General features: G+C 41.0%; 1 protein-coding gene across 1 annotated transcript in view; it reads left to right on the top strand.

Moving 5' to 3' along the window:
- Nucleotides 1–247: 247 nt before the first annotated feature.
- itsn1 (intersectin 1 (SH3 domain protein)) overlaps nt 248–22,701 on the top strand; it is a 75,224-nt gene continuing 52,770 nt past the window's right edge. The window contains exon 1 of the mRNA XM_079616174.1: nt 248–483. The gene's annotated coding sequence lies outside the window, so the exon portion shown is untranslated. The remainder of the gene's footprint in view (nt 484–22,701) is intronic.

Here is a 22,701-nt window from a genome sequence, read left to right as displayed (position 1 = left end):
ATTGAAAGAGCACCGTATATTAGAAAAATTACTAATAAAAAAAATGTGTGTCAATGTAAACGAGTCGGACTTTCCCATTTCCATCCCACTAACTACATATCGTTATATATGTAATATTTATAGATTAAAAAGAACGGCTGTAAATACAATAAACAGAAATAAATTTAAGATAGTACACAACAGATTTCCTCTAGTGTTCTTGGTGGATGTTTGGGCCACAGTGCGCCCTCTGTCGTCATTATAACCCACACACACACGGATGCCTGAATGACGTCCGCAAGGTTTCATTTTTCCCCCTTTTTACTTCACTACTGGCGAAGCTGTGCGGAGGAAACGAGGAGCCAGAAGGAGCAGCGAAATAAGCCTGGAATTTATCTCGCTCGTTTTAAATAAGGAAAGAAGAGCCCGCCGCCTGTCATCCCATGCTCCTGTAGTTCATTCCCTCACAGAGTGTTGGAGATATAATGGAAACTGAATGATGAGGTAAGAGGGTTTGTGTGTGTCAGGCCGATTGTCCTTTTTTTTTGACAGTGACCGTGTCCGCTGCGAGAGCGAGCAATCCACAGCATTTCAGCGCGCGCTTTCGGGCGAATTTAGTCGCTCGCGAGAGGCATTGATCACTTCAACGGTTATTTCAGCTTAGTAACACTAATACTACTCTCCCCTAGTCGTTTATTCATATAAATAGGCCTATGTATGCTCCCTCTCCGCGCAGAGATTGCAGCTAAAGCTCAGCTCTGATTTACTGGTTTAGTTAGCATACCGGCTAACGGCTGCTGGTGTGATATTATCAGTGACAGCAGCTCGAAAACTGAGGATTTCTGTGGTGAAAACCCATGGATATAGTGGGCTATTCGGACAATGAGAGCGCTGAGGTGATGTGTGTTACATGTAACTTAGGATGTTGTGACATTGAGGTTTTGGTGTTGCTGAATAATGAAGATACAGCTCATCTCCACACATGGCTGCAGGTCTCATCTCTACACATGGATACCCATCCATCTCTTCTCCAGAATGCAGTCAATACACATGTGATGCGAGTATGTTACATGCTGGCCAGGAGAAACACAAGTTATTATCCTGTGATTATGTCTGAAGGAAGGTGATTAAGGCTCAGATCCTGTGGTGGTGCTGGCTGGCCGGCCGTGGATTTGGGTGCTTTGTCTTAAAGAGCCACTATCATGTGTGGTATGTAAACACTGTCAGATTGGACTGGAGGGAGGTTTATGAGATCTTATGAGAAATGCAGCTGGAGTCTGTTTGGCCTGGGACAGTATGGTCGTAAACCTGGTAAGGTCCTGGTTTATAGAGGCACTCCTTGATCGCAGGACTAAAGTGGAAAACCTGCCGCACTGAGTAATCCCTAAAAAAATGTGATTTAAGAGCAGATGATATTCCCAAATATTTTAAGATTGAGGTGTCCAAGCGTAAACATTTGAACCAATGTTGATGGAAATATCAGTTAATCTGAAATTTGAAGAGGTGTTTCTATAATTTCCTGTTTGAGTGCATAATAATATTCCAATAATAATCCAAATTGGGTCATATTCAGATTTTATATAATATGAAAACATTAAGCTGGTTGTCATAATTAAATCATATTAAACTTGTTTCTAGAAACCAACTGAGCAAACTGGCATATCTGTGTATTAATCCGATTTTTTATTTTAAGTCAAAAATACCCACCGTAACCGAATGTCAATTTATATTTGCGTATATAAAGAAATCGAGGTAATTCTGGGTAATATCAGATAGTGAGTGAGAAGTTGTTTATTTTAATAACTATTATTTGAAAAACTAAGTAGCATTTATAAGAGTCTTATGAGCAAGATTTTGCAGATGAATGAAAATGAATGGGTTGTTTAGACCCAAGCTAAAAGTCAAGCTAAAAGCATTTCCCTTATTACCAGATGAGAATAGCATGAAAACAATGCAAATGTTACGCTACACACTAGACTTTAAATTCAACATATAACAAATAATAATCCCAAAATGTACAAATATACAACCTACTCCACTGTCCTGCAACCCTACACACCTGCAGTTAATATTGTAACTCTGTTCATTGGTCACATGGTCACACATCCTCATATGAATTCACAGCTCAGTCATGCAAACCTTGCATGAGCTTGCGTTTCCGGTCTCCCGCATTTGCATGCGAATGATATGAAGGAAATTCAATCGAACGAAAACTCTTGACCAGCCGCCTGTGTGGTTTTTCCGATGTCGTTTGTACATTAATATTCCGATAAAAATGTAAATTTAATTTAGAAAATGGCCTTTAATCTGAAAGCAATGTTCGTGCGAACGTGCTCCGTGTCAATGGTGCTCCCAGCCTTGTTTAGATGAGGATAATGGAGCGTTTGAAAGCCTCTGTTTTAAGTGCAGGCTCAAGAGGAGCTTATTGTTAGGCCGTTCAGTTCATGAGTCATTAGAGGCTGTTTTTTTGCAACCTCAAGTTTATCCGGCCACTTTCTCTCCCTGTCTCTTCGCCATCCTCTCTTCCCCATCCCCCACAGGTGTACAGCAGAGATTTCGTCTGGGGTGTGAGATAAAAGAGATCCTCAATCCACTGTGCACCGCTCGATCTCAGCAGGATGGATGATAGGCCAGCGGTGTGTGTGTGTGTGTGCGTGGCTGGTCTTTTTTTGTTCACCGCTGATGTACACGCTGCCCTTTTGCTGCTCACTTTGAAATTTGTTTCTCTTTGTGCGATCGTTGGCTCAGAAGCAGCTTTTTGTCTAGATAATTAGGTTAGCAGGAAGAGAGCTGGACCCTCAATCTCTCACCCCAGCGCAACGGCTCCAGAAGGCCTGAATAATTCCAGTTATTCCTGCCTGCTTTTTGCTAAACAAATTAGAAATGGCGGTCTGTAAGTGTATTCGCTCTGCTCCTCGGGGGCTTTAATGTAAAGCTGTGTTTATAGCATCTGTAGGGGAGGGTCTGTGATTTTTCTTAAATGCATAATTTGTTATTAAATAATGTGCGTGTTATACAACATTGTGATTACCGTCCGATTAATGTGCATCCTTGGCAAAGTCAAACAAACTACAGTTGCATTATCAAGTAAATCAAATCATATGATTTACAAAAATTATTTGTATAGCGCTTTTCACAATGCACATTGTTTCAGAGCTTTACAGAAAATCATGTTTGTTGATGCTTATAATATTTTAATATCTTCATGCTTTAGTCACATTTATCAGATTAGAGCTGGCCGATTATATAGTTTACATTTTGTGACAATATAAGCGATCAAGCCACTGAGATATGCTGTATGGTATATATATATATATATATATATTATATATGGACCTAGGCCTATATGATAATGCTACTATACGTTGTTTGCTGATAAAGTTGGATATACTTAAAGGATAATTCCGGTTTTTAACTCCTTGAGTCTATATTGTAGTTTGTTTTGGATGAACAAGAGTGGTGGACAACATTTTTTTGACAATGGTTCCTCTCTCGAGTTTTTGACTATAATAGAATTGGCCATGGACCCATTTAACATTGGAGTCAATGGGCATGTCCGAAAATGTCATTAAAACAGCCAATAATGTTCGTTTACAAAACTGTTAAACTCACCGAGAGTCACTGCACCAGAGCAGTGACTGTCTGTAACCTTGTCTTAACATTGGACAGAAGCACAACTCTTCTTCCGGAAGCTGTTGTATTTAGTGTCCCGGCCGATTCTTTCTTTACCGCCTGACCCAGGCTCAGTTTCTGCTCGGACGAAGCTCCATAAAATCCATTGCAGAAGAAGTGCTCTCCGTTCTCACTGTTACCGCTGAGCTGTTCTGCCGACCTCAGCTGCAGAGAGAGCACTTCTGCTTCCGTGGTGGTTATATGGCCTTTCTTTAAATGCTTCAAGATGGAAGTGAATAAATGAGACGAGACTAGATTTTTGGACTGTGGTTTTTTGTTTTTAAACTTGAGAACAGTGAAGAGAACAGGTTGCGATACTGAATCTTTTACTAGCCTCGCAGTGTGTTATGAAAGATCGGTTTGGGTGGTTTGCCGTCAGTGATGATAAAAGCTTGAAGTTCCACTTCATTTTAAGCTGGATTCCTCTGCATGTGTCTGGACTGCATTAAATATGGGTGGAGTGCAGATTGTCTGTGATTTATTGAGTAGAGTTGGGGGCGTCAGTGGAACCATAAGCATCTCTGAGTCTGAATATAATTTGAACTCTCTAAGACTGTAGTGAGACTGACTCCCACATCTCTTTCTGTCATGCCCTTAAAGGAAACCAGTGATCTGCTCTTCTCCAGTTCCTGTGCTTTCTAGTCCCGTATCAGGTATTGATGTTGACAAGGTTGAAATTGGATTCATTCAGTGACTGTTCAGGCTCAAATGTGCAGTGAAAGTGACCTGTGGGTAGAAGTTTAAATACACTGTTTCTCTCTACTTACGTTTTTCAGTCAAAGTCAAACATGGTCCAGGAAAGACGGCTGTGCTTTTGTGTGGAATGCAAACGTGTGGGTGCGTTTGGCTGACTTGTTCTCGTCGGACCCCAAGCCTTCTTGGAAGGAATGCAGACAGGAGTGCGAGTGTGATGTTGACACTATTAATACTTGTACTCCCTTTGGCCCTGGTGTCTCGCGTCACCTGACTTATGAATCCACCACTGGATGCGTGTGTGTGTGTGTCCATCTGTCTTTTTCACTGTCTCTGTTCTTCGTTTTTTATGTTGCTGCTAGGCAACCACCGAAACAGCTGTCCTGTCAGTCAAGTAAACGTCAAATCAGTCTTGTATTAACTTTATTTACTTTCTGTTAACGTTGTGGTAGTTACGGTTCGTGAAGTCGTTAGCTCATGGTAACCCGCTAGAGCACCACAAGTTGATCCTCCATCATCGCACTCTCCGGGCGTTCAAAGCAACTGTAGCTTTCATCACTACAACGGAAGGCCCGCCTCTCCATTCATTCCATTGGACAGTGGAAAAAAAACGCGATGACGTCGGGTGCTTTTTCCGCTCTGAGTTGATTTTTTTTTTTTCAACTTCAAAAACGCGAGGCGCATAAACAGCGCGTAGAACGCTCACTGCCATAGTAAAACAATTGAAAAATGGCGCCTCACTGCAAAAAAAAACGCGTCAGGTGTGATCGGGGCCTAAAACGGCTTCTTGAACAAGAAAAAAAAAAAGTAGAACTTGATTTGGTCCATCAGACTAATCCTGCTTCTGAATCTGTTATTGATTGATGAATGGATAGCCTCTTGTGAATTTTTTTAAAGGGGTCATGACATGAGAAACCAAATTTGCCTTGATCTTTTGGTATATAAGAGGTCTTTGTACCATTAAAACGTCCTGCAAGTTTCATAGCTTAAGACTTCCTCCCCATTATAAACGAATCATTTATTTAATCAAGCTCTAAATACAGCTCGTTCTGGATCCATGGTAAGAAGTGACATCACGGTACGAAGTGACGTACCAGCGTTTGCATATGACCGCCTCCAGCACAAGACAACTACGCTTAAAGCGCAAGACAACTACGCTCATTTCGTAAAGGTCATAAATCACTACATTTTAAAAGTTTTTTGTAAAAAAAACTATAGTAATACATGAAAAAATGCTTTTGTTTTGATAGCACTTATAATATACAAGTTGCCAGTTCAGGGTGCTGACCCACCAAAGACTGTCCTATTAGAGACGAAAACGAAGATGCACTTGCTTTCAGGGAATAACCCATTTATTGTCACCACTCAACAGACCGTGGTTATGTTTGTAGTTGTGTTGTGGTTTTCTATAAAATAAACAGTAACATAAACATGAATATACATAATAATAACAATAATGAAAATAACAACAATTAAACATAAGCAATAATGTAGCACGATAAAATCACATTAATAATTAAACATGCACATTATTAGAGAAAACTGAAAGCAAATGTAAGGTAGGCTGATAGACTTATATATTATATACAGCGCACAGCTGTAATCTGACACCTTGTAAGGCTGCGAAGCTTGTATAGCGCCGCTCTGTCTGGGTTAAGACAGCGCATGTGCATAGCAAATTGTTTACAACAATTCTCCCATTAAATATAGCAGAAAATACCACAAACTTCGCTTCAAACAGTAACTTAACATGTAATAATAAAACAAGTGTAACTTAAATTAACGAGCTAGATTTACAAGCATGAATACACGATGGAGAATACACACACACATCTATGGTATATCGTCACATCACGGGCATAATAACTTGTTTCCAAGAGCGAATGCAGTCCTCATCGAGTGTATAATTAAGGATTGCAAACTTACTTTTGCATTCACGCACAACACTTTGTCCGAAAAGCGATATAAACAGTTTACTGCTGTAACTTCAGCGTCAGTCTCCGCGTCCCGCTACACTGTCATACTGTCTCTGTGAGGGCGGGGGAGATCATGTGGTCAAGGTTTCTGGACGCTGATTGGCTCAGACAAGGTGCACTGTGTGCGTGTGCCTCGGAATACAAAGGGAGAGATTTTAGAGAGAGGTTAGATTGACAGCAAACTATAGCCTTTTTTACAGCCGCCCCCAGATTTATGTAAGGAAATATGTACACATTCAAAAGGCTTTTATTCTACTGTCGGTTACAATTACTTTAATCAGGAATGGCAGGTAATTGTATGAGGCGTGCAACTGGCCGAGTGTACGTTTTTTCTCCCACCTGAACCTTGGCTGCCCTCACTCTGGTGTCAGCCCCAGGGAATACTTCCGACACCTTTCCCACAGGCCAGAGAGCTCTGGGTAGTTGAGGATCGATGATCAACACCGTAGTGCCAACCTGGATGTCTGGAGTATCCTTTTGCCATTTTTGACGATTCTGAAGACCTGGGAGGTAGAATTTGAGGTAATGTCTCCAGAATTGGTCCGCCAGGATCTGACTGTGACGCCATCGCCGTCGGCTGATCAGCTCAGATTGGGGATATACTGTCAAGGGGAGTGAAGCGTCTGGCCGCCCCATTAGGAGACAATTTGGAGTAATGGGGTCGGGATCAGAAACATCAGATGATGTATATCCCAGTGGTTTGGAGTTCAATATCCCTTCAATCTCCACCAGCACAGTTTGAAGGACCTCAAAGGTCACTGATTGAGTTCCTAGAGTCACCATCAATGCGTTTTTCAAGGAGCGAATTTCTCGCTCCCAACAACCTCCAAAGTGTGGTGAGCTAGGAGGGTTGAAATGGAATTCAATTTGCTGTTTAGCCAATTGTCTCTGCAGATCTGGAGCAAGAGCTGTAAAAGCTTCCTTTAGCTCTCTTTCACCTCCTCTGAAGTTTGTGCCTTGATCTGACAAGAGCTCATGGGGTTTCCCTCGTCTAGCCGTGAACCGTCTGAGAGACATAAGGAAGGAGTCGGCTTCCAGACTATGGAGGATGTCGATGTATACTGCTCTGGTGGTGAGGCATTTGAATATTATTCCCCAGTTTTTCTCGATGCGTCGACCCACTTTGACGGTATAGGGACCAAAGCAGTCCACGCCAGTGGAGTAAAAGGTGGGCTTGAAGAGACGTAGTCTCGCTAGGGGGAGGTCCGCCATTTTAGGTACCTCTGGTTTTTTCCTCCATTTTTGGCACTGCACACACTCTCGCTGCAGATGCTTGATGGCCTCTCTACCACGTAGAACCCAATATTTACGGCGGAGTTCAGCGAACACCCTCTCAGGACCTGGATGGCAAAGTTTGGAGTCATAACTTTGGATGATAAGTTTAGTGACGGGGTGCTTTGGATCCAGTACTATAGGGTGCATGTTGTCAGGTTCAAGGTAGGGACTATGCCGTAAACGTCCGCCAACTCTGATTAGTTTGGTTTCTCCATCAAGTTCTGGGGCCAGTGCGCCTAGTCGACTGTTCCGTGAAAGTGGTTTACCTGTCCTTAGTTGTTCTAAGTCCGATGAAAAGCATTCTTGCTGTGCTTTCTGCAAAACACTAATCTCAGCTCTTCTGTAGTCATTGGCTGTAGGCTCACCATTGGCGGCTTCTTGAAGAGCAGTTGACTCGATTAGCTCCTCGAGAGTCTTAAACTGACTGAAATCAGAGGAAGTGAAGCAGACTAGAGTACTGGAGCCAGTCTTGCGAAGTTCATTATTATCTATTTTAACTGAACTGGGGCATTCAGGCCACAGATTGGCTGGATCTTTTAAGAAAGGCGGTCCTTGGCACCAGCGTCTTCCCGGGTCAAGCTCACGCAGACTCATTCCCCGAGTGATGTCATCGGCTGGATTATTTGCGGAGGGTACGTATCGCCAGCTGTGTTGTTCTGTGAGGTCCTGAATTTCTGCTACCCGAGTACCAACAAATACTTTGAACCGGCAAGAGTCCGATTGTAACCATGTGAGGACAGTGGTGGAATCAGTCCACAAGATCGTTTGGCGTATGGGCAGGTTCAACTCATTGCTGAGTACTTTGGCAAGTTGAGCTCCTGTCAGTGCAGCGCATAGTTCCAGTCGAGGAATAGATTGTTGTTTCTTTGGTGCTACACGTGATCTTGCTGTTAAGAAGGCTACCTCTGTCTGCCCATGTTGATCCTCTGTTCGGAGATATGCCACAGAGCCATAGGCCCGTTCAGAGGCATCACAGAAAACGTGTATGTCTCTTAGACTCGTTTCTGTGTCCTTGGCGGGGCTACAGTAACACCGAGGAAGAACGACATTCTTCAGGGCTGGTAGCTCCTCCTCCCATTCAGTCCAGGTTTGTAGCAGATCTGTAGGCAAGTGTGGATCATCCCAATCCCGTTTTTTGTCCCACAGGCGTTGTACGAGGATCTTGGCGCGAGTGGTATAAGGGATGAGGTAACCCAACGGGTCGTATTGACTGGCTAGGATTCTGTATATTCTACGCATGGTAGTCTCACTACTGTCCGTGGCACGGTATTTGTAGGAGATTGTGTCAGACTGATGGTTCCAAAGGAGCCCCAATGTCGATTCCTGAGTGTCTGTTCGGCCTTGTGAAATCCAGAGTTCTGCACTGTCCGATATGGCATCGTGAGGTAGGTGACTTATAGTTGAAGGGGCATTGCTGGACCACTGCCTCAGCTCGAAACCTCCTTCTGCCAGCAGGTTCCTTATTCTATCAACAAAACACTTTGCTTCTTCTGCTGAAGTGAAACTTTGTAGGCAGTTGTCTACATAAAAGGATTTCAGCACCGCATTGTAGACATCATCGCCAGACTGACTATGATCAAGGACGTGTTTCTGGAGTGCAAATACGGCACAGCAGGGGCTGCAGGTAGTACCGAACGGGAGGACTTGCCATTCGTACACACTGGGTTGTTCCTGTATGTTTAGGTCTCTCCAGAGGAAACGCAAGAGTGGTTTGTCTTCTGGAAGTAGTCGAATTTGGTGGAACATCCCCTTGATGTCGCTGCTGACTGCCACTGAATGTTCCCTAAATCTGAGTAGCACAGCAAGTAGGGAGGGTCCCAACGCTGGTCCTGGGAGCAGAAGCTCATTCAGGTTTTGTCCGTGATATTGGAACGAGCAGTTGAAGACTATCCTGTTTTTCCCATTGTGCTGCACCATGTGATGCGGGATGTACCAGGAGCAGGAAGGATCTGTCTCAACATTCTGTGGCAATTTGCTAACATAGCCTGCTTGTTCCAGCTTTGAAATCTCGGCAGTATAAGCGGCTGCTTGCTCTGGATTTCTTGCCAGTCTCTTTTCGGTTGCCCTCAGCTGTGATAAGACGGTCTCTTTGGGTGCTCTGAGTTTGGGCATGTTCTTAACACGCAAGAGAGGGGTCGCATACCGCTTGACACCATCAACCTCAACCCTAATTGTCTTCTTCTCTAAGAGTTCCACCGCCTCCTGGTCCAGTCTGGATCTGATGCAAATCTTTTCGTTGCGCCAGGGCAGTACGTCCATCTGCCATAATTTCTCCACTCGCTTGTAGAGATCTGATTCTGGGGACGAGACTGAAGTGAAGAGACAGTGCTGTTCGGTCATCTCCTTCTGAAAGTGTTGGATCGGGCCCTGTAATGTCCAGCCAAGACGTGTCTTTATAGCCGCTGGTCCCCCTGGAGGGCCTAACCTTACTGGTTCTACTGGAGTGATCAGATGGGGGTAATCAGATCCAATGAGCAGCACGGGACAGACTGCTTCAAAATCATCCAGTGGAAGCCCTTTAAGGTGTTGATATCTCTTCCTCAGAATCTTCACCGGGTGTGAGTGTTCTGCTAAACTTAGCTGTTGAGCACTGAAGGCACCTTTGATGCGATACCGTTTAGTAGGCTGAGCCATTGGGGAGATTGTAAATGAGACTGCTGCACCTCTGAGAACTTGAAACTCCTGCCTGACTGTTCGAAGGGGAAGGTCTTCGGGCTGACCTTTGAGGCCCAACTGCTGAGCTGCATTGTGGAGGAGGATAGTTCTCTCAGATCCATCATCCTGGATCGCGTATGCATCCATTTGCCTCTTTCCATTTCTGAGAATCACTTTGATGATTTTAAGTAGAACTTTCCGGCTGGTAGGTGGCTTATGAATCAGGAGAACCTCATTCGTTGTGTTGAGCAGACACGAGTTAGTATCAGCAGTTTCATCATGAACAGGCTTTGGATTCTCTGGTTTCCCAGCACTGATGTCATGCAGAGCCAGGAGGTGTCGGCTGTTGCACTGTCTGCATCGCATTTTTAGGTTACATTCTGCTGACTTATGAGTTCTACCACAGCGCCAACATCTGTTGTTGTCTTTGACCCAGCTTCGTTTTTGGTCTTTAGTAAGCAGCTTGAAGTTGGTACAGTTGTTGAGGGAGTGCTTACTGTTGTCACAGTAGGTGCAGTAGGGTCTCAGAGAAGTTTTAAATGGTGAAGCAGATGGTGTAGACTCAGAAATCGCCTTCTCTGTACTCAGAAAGATTGTGGTGCTTTTAGCGGCTGGCTTAGAGTCTCTGATAGTCTCTCTTGTTCGGGTTAAGGGACCTCTACGTTGATTGCTTGCAAACCTTGTAGTGTCCTCTTGAACTTGGATTTCAAACTCCAGCCATTCTGCAAAATCAAGAAGCGTTGGGATGGGCACATGATGTGGATGTGCAAACCTCCGAAAACCTGATCTGAGGTCATGTGGAAGCTTCCCAAGCAGCCGAGACACATGAGACCCACACTGTAACTCAAAAGTGCCCTTCTCACCTAATTGTTCCAGCATGCCAACCAGGGAACGGACCTTGAGAGCGAAAAGTCTAAAGGCCTTCTGGTCTCCACTAGCTATATTTGTGCCATCCATTAACTCTGCAATCCGTTGTAGAGCTAGTTGATGCGGCTGACCATACTGCTGATCTAAAGCAGCCATCGTCCTTGTGTAAGGGTGTTGCGAGTGACAGTATGAGTCAGCAATTAGCAGAGCCTCCTCTAGTTTCAGATGGTCCATCAGTATCTGGAATTTGAACCTTTCTGTCGCATTAGCTGGGAGAATATTTTCCAGAGCAATTTTTAGCCGCGAGAACTCTCTTGGGTTTGGATGTATAAAGTCAGGAATCGTGGGGGTTGGACCTCGATACATCATTTCTAGTTCAGGGGAAGGTGATGGTGTAAGTGACCGGCATGGCGTTTGTGGATGCCTTGCGGTATCTTGAGAGACCCAGTATGGAGAATTTAGTGGTTCTTGTCTGTGGGAGTAATGTGCCTCTGACCTCTGAACCCCTTGTGGCAGATAGTGGTAAGAAGAGCTTGGTTTAATATTGGAGGCAGATGCTGGAGTTGGATGGTGTGGAGGACTTTGAAACTTGTCCCCAGTCTGATGCTCCTTTTGCGGTTTGAGGCGCGGAGCTGGTACAGGTCTGAAGCTCGGTTCATCAGAACGTGCCTGCGGCTGGATGCGTGGTGCAGGTATAGGATGCCTGGAGATATACTGCCTCGTAGGAATGGCAGGCAAAAGGGGTTGACTTCCAGGACGTTGATACTCCATCTGAATTTGCAGCTGCTTCATTTGCTGCTTCAGCTGAGAAAGCTCATTTGCATACTGATCATTTGTGCTCTGAACTGTGTTCCTTTCCTCCTGTAACATTTGCAAGACTTTGCGGAGATCCTTATTCTCTCTCCTTATGATGTCTGATGCAGATTCACTCTCCTCATCGGACCACTGTAGCGGACTGTCAGCTTCATAACATGGTAGCAGTGGAGTAAAGCCAGTTGCGCCTTCCTCTACCAGTCTGGTTGAATGAGTGAGTGGTGACATGGGTTCTGAAACTGGTCTAGGGAGGGTGAAGCCAGTGAGATCATACTCGTCGTAACGTGCGGGAAGGACAATCTTCCTTCTGACTCGCACAGTTGACTCATCCTCTTCATATTGTGACATCTTCTATTTCTTTGGTAAGTCCAGACTCCGGCTCGAAGGACCATGAAAAAATGCTTTTGTTTTGATAGCACTTATAATATACAAGTTGCCAGTTCAGGGTGCTGACCCACCAAAGACTGTCCTATTAGAGACGAAAACGAAGATGCACTTGCTTTCAGGGAATAACCCATTTATTGTCACCACTCAACAGACCGTGGTTATGTTTGTAGTTGTGTTGTGGTTTTCTATAAAATAAACAGTAACATAAACATGAATATACATAATAATAACAATAATGAAAATAACAACAATTAAACATAAGCAATAATGTAGCACGATAAAATCACATTAATAATTAAACATGCACATTATTAGAGAAAACTGAAAGCAAATGTAAGGTAGGCTGATAGACTTATATATTATATACAGCGCACAGCTGTAATCTGACACCTTGTAAGGCTGCGAAGCTTGTATAGCGCCGCTCTGTCTGGGTTAAGACAGCGCATGTGCATAGCAAATTGTTTACAACAATTCTCCCATTAAATATAGCAGAAAATACCACAAACTTCGCTTCAAACAGTAACTTAACATGTAACTAGATTAAAAAGTTCGTTGAAACAAACTTTAAGTTGGCTTGTGAAAGTTTGGACCAGATAGTTTGAAAAAGTTTAAAGTTTAAAGTAGTTTGAAGTTTAAATTAGTTTAAAGTTTAAAGCAGTTTAAAGTAGATTTAAGTTTAAAGTAGTTTACAGTTTAAAGTAGTTTGAAGTTTAAAGTAGTTTGAAGTTTAAAAGTAGTTTGAAGTTTAAAAGTAGTTTGAAGTTTAAATTAGTTTACAGTTTAACTTAGTTTGAAGTTTAAATTAGTTTACAGTTTAAATTAGTTTGAAGTTTAAAATAGTTTAAAGCAGTTTAAATTAGTTTGAAGTTTAAAGTAGTTTATAGTTTAAATTAGTGTAAAGTTTAAAATAGTTTAAAGTTTAAAGTAGTTTAAAGCTTAAAGTAGTTTACAGTTAAAAATAGTTTAAAGTAGATTAAAGTTTAAATTCGTTTGAAGTTTAAATTAGTTTAAAGTGATTTGAAGTTTGAAGTAGTTTAAAGTTTAAAATAGTTTAAAGTATAGTTTGAAGTAGTTTAAAGTTACTAGGGTGTTTCTAGAGGGTTGCTAAGGTGTTCTGAGTGGTTGCTAGGCGGTTGCTAGGGTATTTTGGGTGGTTGCTAGGGTGTTATGGATGGTTGCTATGGTGTTGCTAGGGAGTTCTGAGGTATTTTGGGTGGTTGCTAGGGAGTTCTAAGGTATTTTGGGTGGTTGCTAGGGTGTTGCTAGGGAGTTCTGAGGTATTTTGGGTGGTTGCTAGGGTGTTGCTAGGGAGTTCTAAGGTGTTTTGGGTGGTTGCTATGGTGTTGCTAGGGAGTTCTAAGGTATTTTGGGTGGTTGCTAGGGAGTTCTAAGGTATTTTGGGTGGTTGCTAGGGAGTTCTGAGGTATTTTGGGTGGTTGCTAGGGTGTTGCTAGGGAGTTCTAAGGTGTTTTGGGTGGTTGCTAGGGAGTTGCTAGGGAGTTCTAAGGTATTTTGGGTGGTTGCTAGGGTGTTGCTAGGGAGTTCTAAGGTATTTTGGGTGGTTGCTAGGGAGTTCTGAGGTATTTTGGGTGGTTGCTAGGGAGTTCTAAGGTGTTTTGGGTGGTTGCTAGGGTGTTGCTAGGGAGTTCTGAGGTATTTTGGGTGGTTGCTAGGGTGTTGCTAGGGAGTTCTAAGGTGTTTTGGGTGGTTGCTATGGTGTTGCTAGGGAGTTCTAAGGTATTTTGGGTGGTTGCTAGGGTGTTATGGGTGGTTGCTAGGGTGTTCTAAGGTATTTTGGGTGGTTGCTAGGGTGTTGCTAGGGAGTTCTGAGGTATTTTGGGTGGTTGCTAGGGAGTTGCTAGGGAGTTCTGAGGTATTTTGGGTGGTTGCTAGGGTGTTGCTAGGGAGTTCTAAGGTGTTTTGGGTGGCTGCTATGGTGTTGCTAGGGAGTTCTAAGGTATTTTGGGTGGTTGCTAGGGTGTTGCTAGGGAGTTCTAAGGTATTTTGGGTGGTTGCTAGGGTGTTATGGGTGGTTGCTAGGGTGTTCTAAGGTGTTTTGGGTGGTTGCTATGGTGTTGCTAGGGAGTTCTAAGGTATTTTGGGTGATTGCTAGGGAGTTATGAGGTATTTTGGGTGGTTACTAGGGTGTAATGGGTGGTTGCTAGGATGTTCTAAGGTGTTTTGGGTGGTTGCTATGGTGTTGCTAGGGAGTTCTAAGGTATTTTGGGTGGTTGCTATGGTGTTATATGTGTTTGCTATGGTGTTGCTAGGGAGTTCTAAGGTATTTTAGGCAGTTTCTAAGGTGTTATGGGTGGTTGCTATGGTGTTGCTAGGGTGTTATAACACACACTAACTTGCTCTCTCACACACACACATCCTCAAGAGTTTTTGAGTTTAGAGTTTAAAGTAGTTTGAAGTTTACATGAGTCTAAGAGTTAAGAGTTTAGTGTATATTAGCATCCTTGGGTTATGGTTGAGGTTAGGCCGAGTTTGAAGTTTAAATTAGTTAAAAGTTTAAATTAGTTTGAAGTGGATAGATAGATGAGTTTACATGAGTCTAAGAGTTCAGAGTTCAGTGGATATTAGCATCCTGGAGTTAGGGCTAAGGTGAGGCACAAGGCCTGCGGCCTTGTGCCTACGAGCGAGTTTTTATAGTTTTTATTCATAAAAAGTTTAAATTAGTTTGAAGTTTAAATTAGTTTGAAGTTTAAAATAGTTTGAAGTGGATAGATAGATGAGTTTACATGAGTCTAAGAGTTCAGAGTTTAGTGTATATTAGCATCCTGGAGTTAGGGCTAAGGTGAGGCACAAGGCCTGCGGCCTTGTGCCTACGAGCGAGTTTTTATAGTTTTTATTCATAAAAAGTTTAAATTAGTTTGAAGTTTAAATTAGTTTGAAGTTTAAAATAGTTTGAGGTGGATAGATAGATGAGTTTAATGAGTTTAAATGAGTCTCAATGGCTCATATAGTGTATAGAATGGCAGTTTGATTTAGTCTAGGCTTTCAAGGGATTTTGATTTGAATTTTTGGCAGTTGGGGAGTTTGAAAATCTGAACATTCCGCAATGTTAAGTCAATGGGATTTTTTCCGAGTTTGATCGTCATTTATAGGAAAACCGTAAGTCCGATCAGTCTGAAAAGATATAGCAACGCGAGTCAGAACAGTTTGAGTGTCTGAGCCGAGTTTGGAGTATGTAGAGTTAAAGCTCTAGGAGGAGTTTGATATAGAAATTTTAGTCTCATAAAAAGAATAATAACTAGATTAAAAAGTTCGTTGAAACAAACTTTAAGTTGGCTTGTGAAAGTTTGGACCAGATAGTTTGAAAAAGTTTAAAGTTTAAAGTAGTTTGAAGTTTAAATTAGTTTAAAGTTTAAAGTAGTTTGAAGTTTAAATTAGTGTAAAGTTTAAAATAGTTTAAAGTTTAAAGTAGTTTAAAGTTTAAATTAGTTTACAGTTAAAAATAGTTTAAACTTTAAAGTAGTTTGAAGTTTAAATTAGTTTAAAGTAGTTTAAAGTTTAAAGTAGTTTACAGTTAAAAATAGTTTAAAGTAGATTAAAGTTTAAATTAGTTTAAAGTATAGTTTGAAGTAGTTTAAAGTTACTAGGGTGTTTCTAGAGGGTTGCTAAGGTGTTCGGAGTGGTTGCTAGGCAGTTGCTAGGGTATTTTGGGTGGTTGCTAGGGTGTTATGGATGGTTGCTATGGTGTTGCTAGGGAGTTCTGAGGTATTTTGGGTGGTTGCTAGGGAGTTCTAAGGTGTTTTGGGTGGTTGCTAGGGTGTTGCTAGGGAGTTCTAAGGTGTTTTGGGTGGTTGCTAGGGTGTTGCTAGGGAGTTCTGAGGTGTTTTGGGTGGTTGCTAGGGTGTTGCTAGGGAGTTCTGAGGTGTTTTGGGTGGTTGCTAGGGTGTTGCTAGGGAGATCTAAGGTATTTTGGGTGGTTGCTATGGTGTTGCTAGGGAGTTCTGGGGTATTTTGGGTGGTTGCTAGGGTGTTGCTAGGGAGTTCTGAGGTATTTTGGGTGGTTGCTAGGGTGTTGCTAGGGAGTTCTAAGGTGTTTTGGGTGGTTGCTATGGTGTTGCTAGGGAGTTCTTAGGTATTTTGGGTGGTTGCTATGGTGTTGCTAGGGAGTTATGAGGTATTTTGGGTGGTTGCTAGGGTTTTATGGGTGGTTGCTAGGGTGTTCTAAGGTGTTTTGGGTGGTTGCTATGGTGTTGCTAGGGTGTTCTAAGGTATTTTGGGTGGTTGCTAGGGTGTTATAGGTGGTTGCTATGGTGTTGCTAGGGAGTTCTAAGGTATTTTAGGCAGTTTCTAGGGTGTTATGGGTGGTTGCTATGGTGTTGCTAGGGTGTTATAACACACTAACTTGCTCTCTCACACACACACACTCAAGAGTTTTTGATTTTAGAGTTTAGTGAATGCATGAGTTTATGAGTTTAAAGTTTAAAGTAGTTTGAAGTTTACATGAGTCTAAGAGTTCAGAGTTCAGTGTATATTAGCATCCTGGAGTTAGGGCTAAGGTGAGGCACAAGGCCTGCGGCCTTGTGCCTACGAGTGAGTTGTAGTTTGAAGTTTAAATTAGTTCAAAGTTTAAATTAGTTTGAAGTGGATAGATAGATGAGTTTACATGAGTCTAAGAGTTCAGAGTTCAGTGTATATTAGCATCCTGGAGTTAGGGCTAAGGTGAGGCACAAGGCCTGCGGCCTTGTGCCTACGAGCGAGTTTTTATAGTTTTTATTCATAAAAAGTTTAAATTAGTTTGAAGTTTAAATTAGTTTGAAGTTTAAAATAGTTTGAGGTGGATAGATAGATGAGTTTAATGAGTCTCAATGGCTCATATAGTGTATAGAATGGCAGTTTGATTTAGTCTAGGCTTTCAAGGGATTTTGATTTGAATTTTTGGCAGTTGGGGAGTTTGAAAATCTGAACATTCCGCAATGTTAAGTCAATGGGATTTTTTCCGAGTTTGATCGTCATTTATAGGAAAACCGTAAGTCCGATCAGTCTAAAAAGATATAGCAACGCGAGTCAGAACAGTTTGAGTGTCTGGGCCGAGTTTGGAGTATGTAGAGTTAAAGCTCTAGGACGAGTTTGATATAGAAATTTTAGTCTCATAAAAAGAATAATAATAATAATAAGTTTAAATAGGATTTCAGTAAATTGGCTTTCACAAGCCAACTTAACTAGATTAAAAAGTTCGTTGAAACAAACTTTAAGTTGGCTTGTGAAAGTTTGGACCAGATAGTTTGAAAAAGTTTAAAGTTTAAAGTAGTTTGAAGTTTAAATTAGTTTAAAGTTTAAAGCAGTTTAAAGTAGATTTAAGTTTAAAGTAGTTTACAGTTTAAATTAGTTTGAAGTTTAAATTAGTTTGAAGTGTAAAGTAGTTTGAAGTTTAAATTAGTGTAAAGTTTAAAATAGTTTAAAGTTTAAAGTAGTTTGAAGTTTTAAAGTAGTTTGAAGTTTAAAGTAGTTTAAACTTTAAAATAGTTTGAAGTTTAAATTAGTTTAAAGTAGTTTAAAGTTTAAAGTAGTTTACAGTTAAAAATAGTTTAAAGTAGATTAAAGTTTAAATTAGTTTGAAGTTTAAATTAGTTTAAAGTGATTTTAAGTTTGAAGTAGTTTAAAGTTTAAAATAGTTTAAAGTATAGTTTGAAGTAGTTTAAAGTTACTAGGGTGTTTCTAGAGGGTTGCTAAGGTGTTCTGAGGCGGTTGCTAGGGTATTTTGGGTGGTTGCTAGGGTGTTATGGATGGTTGCTATGGTGTTGCTAGGGAGTTCTGATGTATTTTGGGTGGTTGCTAGGGAGTGCTAAGGTGTTTTGGGTGGTTGCTAGGGTGTTGCTAGGGAGTTCTAAGGTGTTTTGGGTGGTTGCTAGGGTGTTGCTAGGGAGTTCTAAGGTGTTTTGGGTGGTTGCTAGGGTGTTGCTAGGGAGTTCTAAGGTATTTTGGGTGGTTGCTAGGGTGTTATGGGTGGTTGCTATGGTGTTGCTAGGGAGTTCTAAGGTATTTTGGGTGGTTGCTATGGTGTTGCTAGGGTGTTCTAAGGTATTTTGGGTGGTTGCTAGGGTGTTATGGGTGGTTACTATGGTGTTGCTAGGGAGTTCTAAGGTATTTTAGGCAGTTTATAGGGTGTTATGGGTGGTTGCTATGGTGTTGCTAGGGTGTTCTAACACACACACACATTAAAGAGTTTTTGAGTTTAGAGTTTAGTGAATGCATGAGTTTAAAGTAGTTTATAAGTTTACATGAGTCTAAGAGTTCAGAGTTTAATGTATATTAGCATCGCTTAGGGCTGAGGATAGGCACAAGGCCGCACGAGTGAGTTGTAGTTTGAAGTTTAAATTAGTTAAAAGTTTAAAATAGTTTGAAGTGGATAGTTAGATGAGTTTATGAGTTTACATGAGTCTAAGAGTTCAGAGTTCAGTGTATATTAGCATCCTGGAGTTAGGGCTAAGGTGAGGCACAAGACCTGCGGCCTTGTGCCTACGAGCCAGTTTTTATAGTTTTTAATCATAAAAAGTTTAAATTAGTTAAAAGTTTAAATTAGTTTGAAGTGGATAGATAGATGAGTTTACATGAGTCTAAGAGTTCAGAGTTTAGTGTATATTAGCATCCTGGAGTTAGGGCTAAGGTGAGGCACAAGGCCGCTACGAGCGAGTTTTTATAGTTTTTATTCATAAAAAGTTTAAATTAGTTTGAAGTTTAAATTAGTTTGAAGTTTAAAATAGTTTGAGGTGGATAGATAGATGAGTTTATGAGTTTACATGAGTCTAAGAGTTCAGAGTTTAGTGTATATTAGCATCCTGGAGTTAGGGCTAAGGTGAGGCACAAGGCCTGCGGCCTTGTGCCTACGAGCGAGTTTTTATAGTTTTTATTCATAAAAAGTTTAAATTAGTTTGAAGTTTAAATTAGTTTGAAGTTTAAAATAGTTTGAGGTGGATAGATAGATGAGTTTAATGAGTCTCAATGGCTCATATAGTGTATAGAATGGCAGTTTGATTTAGTCTAGGCTTTCAAGGGATTTTGATTTGAATTTTTGGCAGTTGGGGAGTTTGAAAATCTGAACATTCCGCAATGTTAAGTCAATGGGATTTTTTCCGAGTTTGATCGTCATTTATAGGAAAACCGTAAGTCCGATCAGTCTAAAAAGATATAGCAACGCGAGTCAGAACAGTTTGAGTGTCTGGGCCGAGTTTGGAGTATGTAGAGTTAAAGCTCTAGGACGAGTTTGATATAGAAATTTTAGTCTCATAAAAAGAATAATAATAACTAGATTAAAAAGTTCGTTGAAACAAACTTTAAGTTGGCTTGTGAAAGTTTGGACCAGATAGTTTGAAAAAGTTTAAAATTTAAATTAGTTTAAAGTTTAAAGCAGTTTAAAAAAGTTTGAAGTTTAAATTAGTTTGAAGTTTAAAGTAGTTTGAAGTTTAAATTAGTTAAAAGTTTAAAATAGTTTGAAGTTGATAGATAGATGAGTTTATGAGTTTACATGAGTCTAAGAGTTTAAATTAGTTTAAAGTAGTTTAAAGTAGTTTACAGTTAAAAATAGTTTAAAGTAGATTAAAGTTTAAATTAGTTTGAAGTTTAAATTAGTTTAAAGTGATTTGAAGTTTGAAGTTGTTTAAAGTTTAAAATAGTTTAAAGTATAGTTTGAAGTAGTTTAAAGTTTAAATTAGTTTAAAGTTTAAAGCAGTTTAAAATAGTTTGAAGTTTAAATTATTTTGAAGTTTAAAGTAGTTTGAAGTTTAAATTAGTGTAAAGTTTAAAATAGTTTAAAGTAGCTTAAAGTAGCTTAAAGTAGTTTACAGTTAAAAATAGTTTAAACTTTAAAGTAGTTTGAAGTTTAAATTAGTTTAAAGTAGTTTAAAGTTTAAAGTAGTTTACAGTTAAAAATAGTTTAAAGTAGATTAAAGTTTAAATTAGTTTGAAGTTTAAATTAGTTTAAAGTGATTTGAAGTTTGAAGTAGTTTAAAGTTTAAAATAGTTTAAAGTATAGTTTAAAGTAGTATAAAGTTACTAGGGTGTTTCTAGAGAGTTGCTAAGGTGTTCTGAGTGGTTGCTAGGTGGTTGCTAGGGTATTTTGGGTGGTTGCTAGGGTGTTATGGATGGTTGCTATGGTGTTGCTAGGGAGTTCTGAGGTATTTTGGGTGGTTGCTAGGGAGTTCTAAGGTGTTTTGGGTGGTTGCTAGGGTGTTGCTAGGGAGTTCTAAGGTGTTTTGGGTGGTTGCTAGGGTGTTGCTAGGGAGTTCTAATGTGTTTTGGGTGGTTGCTAGGGTGTTGCTAGGGAGTTCTAAGGTGTTTGGGTGGTTGCTAGGGTGTTGCTAGGGAGTTCTAATGTATTTTGGGTGGTTGCTAGGGTGTTGCTATGGAGTTCTGAGGTATTTTGGGTGGTTGCTAGGGTGTTGCTAGGGAGTTCTGAGGTATTTTGGGTGGTTGCTAGGGTGTTGCTAGGGAGTTCTGAGGTATTTTGGGTGGTTGCTAGGGTGTTGCTAGGGAGTTCTGAGGTATTTTGGGTGGTTGCTAGGGTGTTGCTAGGGAGTTCTAAGGTGTTTTGGGTGGTTGCTAGGGTGTTGCTAGGGAGTTCTAAGTTATTTTGGGTAGTTGCTAGGGTGTTATGGGTGGTTGCAATGGTGTTGCTAGGGTGTTCTAAGGTATTTTGGGTGGTTGCTAGGGTGTTATGGGTGGTTACTATAGTGTTGCTAGGGAGTTCTAAGGTATTTTAGGCAGTTTCTAGGGTGTTATGGGTGGTTGCTATGGTGTTGCTAGGGTGTTCTAACACTCACACACACACACACACACACACACACACTCAAGAGTTTTTGAGTTTAGAGTTTAGTGAATGCATGAGTTTAAAGTAGTTTATGAGTTTACATGAGTCTAAGTGTTCAGAGTTTAGTGTATATTAGCATCCTGGAGTTAGGGCTAAGGTGAGGCACAAGGCCTGCGGCCTTGTGCCTACGAGCGAGTTTTTATAGTTTTTATTCATAAAAAGTTTAAATAAGTTTGAAGTTTAAATTAGTTTGAAGTTTAAAATAGTTTGAGGTGGATAGATAGATGAGTTTAATGAGTTTACATGAGTCTCAATGGCTCATATAGTGTATAGAATGGCAGTTTGATTTAGTCTAGGCTTTCAAGGGATTTTGATTTGAATTTTTGGCAGTTATGGCAGTTGGAAACCCTGAACATTCCGCAATGTTAAGTCAATGGGAAATTCAAATGGTTTTTTCCGAGTTTTGATCGTCATTTTTAGGAAAACCGTAAGTCCGATCAGTTTGAAAAGATAAAGCAACGCGAGTCAGAACAGTTTGAATGTCTGAGCCGAGTTTGGAGTATGTAGAGTTAAAGCTCTAGGAGGAGTTAGAGTTGTAAAATTTTCTGTTAAGAAGAAGAAGAATAAAAATAAGTTTAAATAGGATTTCAATAAATTGGCTTTCACAAGCCAACTTAATAACTAGAACGTACATTTCCAGAAGAAAATGTGAATGGTGCTTGCAGTGGCAAAACTCACCACTCGGTTGCTAGAGTGTGGTACATGATTGCATACGAGCCAACAACCATGTCTGTACGATGTTCTGCTGCTGAGGTATGGCTTATTCATGTTTTGGGTTGGTTGCTAGGGTGTTCTGGGTGGTTACTAGGGTGTTTTGGGTGGTTGCTAGGCAGTTGCTAGGGTGTTCTAGGTGGTTACTAGGCAGTTGCTAGGGTGTTCTGGGTGGTTGCTAGGGTGTTCTGGGTGGTTGCTAGGCGGTTGCTAGGGAGTTCTGAGGTATTTTGGGTGGTTGCTAGGGTGTTGCTAGGGAGTTCTAAGGTATTTTGGGTGGTTGCTATGGTGTTACTAGGGAGTTCTGAGGTATTTTGGGTGGTTGCTAGGGAGTTATGAGGTATTTTGGGTGGTTGCTATGGTGTTGCTAGGGAGTTCTAAGGTATTTTGGGTGGTTGTTAGGGTGTTATGGGTGGTTGCTAGGGTGTTCTAAGGTGTTTTGGGTGGTTGCTATGGTGTTGCTAGGGAGTTCTAAGGTATTTTGGGTGGTTGCTAGGGAGTTCTAAGGTATTTTGAGTGGTTGTGTTATTAAACGAGTGCATTATAATGAGTGCACGAGGCCTGCGGCCTCGTGCCTATAGCCTATGGTTGCTAGGGTGCTGTAACTGGTTGCTATGGTGTGGCTATGAAGATTTTAGGCCATTACTTATTGGCTGCTGGATAATATAAATCCTCTGAGGGAGAGAGAGGGGGAGACATGCAGGGGTGTCAGGCCCTTTGTGTCTGTGTGTGTGAAAAATGACAGTTGGGATTTGAATTTCTGAAAATTCCGCAATGTTAAGTCAATGGGACTTTTTTGGCCGCTTTTTCGTCCGCTGTGCGAACATCGTACACCCGATCGCTTAGAAAAGA

The sequence above is a fragment of the Phoxinus phoxinus genome (assembly GCF_949152265.1).
Source record: "Phoxinus phoxinus genome assembly, chromosome: 6".
Lineage (NCBI taxonomy): Eukaryota > Metazoa > Chordata > Actinopteri > Cypriniformes > Leuciscidae > Phoxinus > Phoxinus phoxinus.
The sequence above is the reverse complement of the archived record's forward strand: the minus strand, read 5'-3'. Positions and strand labels throughout refer to the sequence as shown.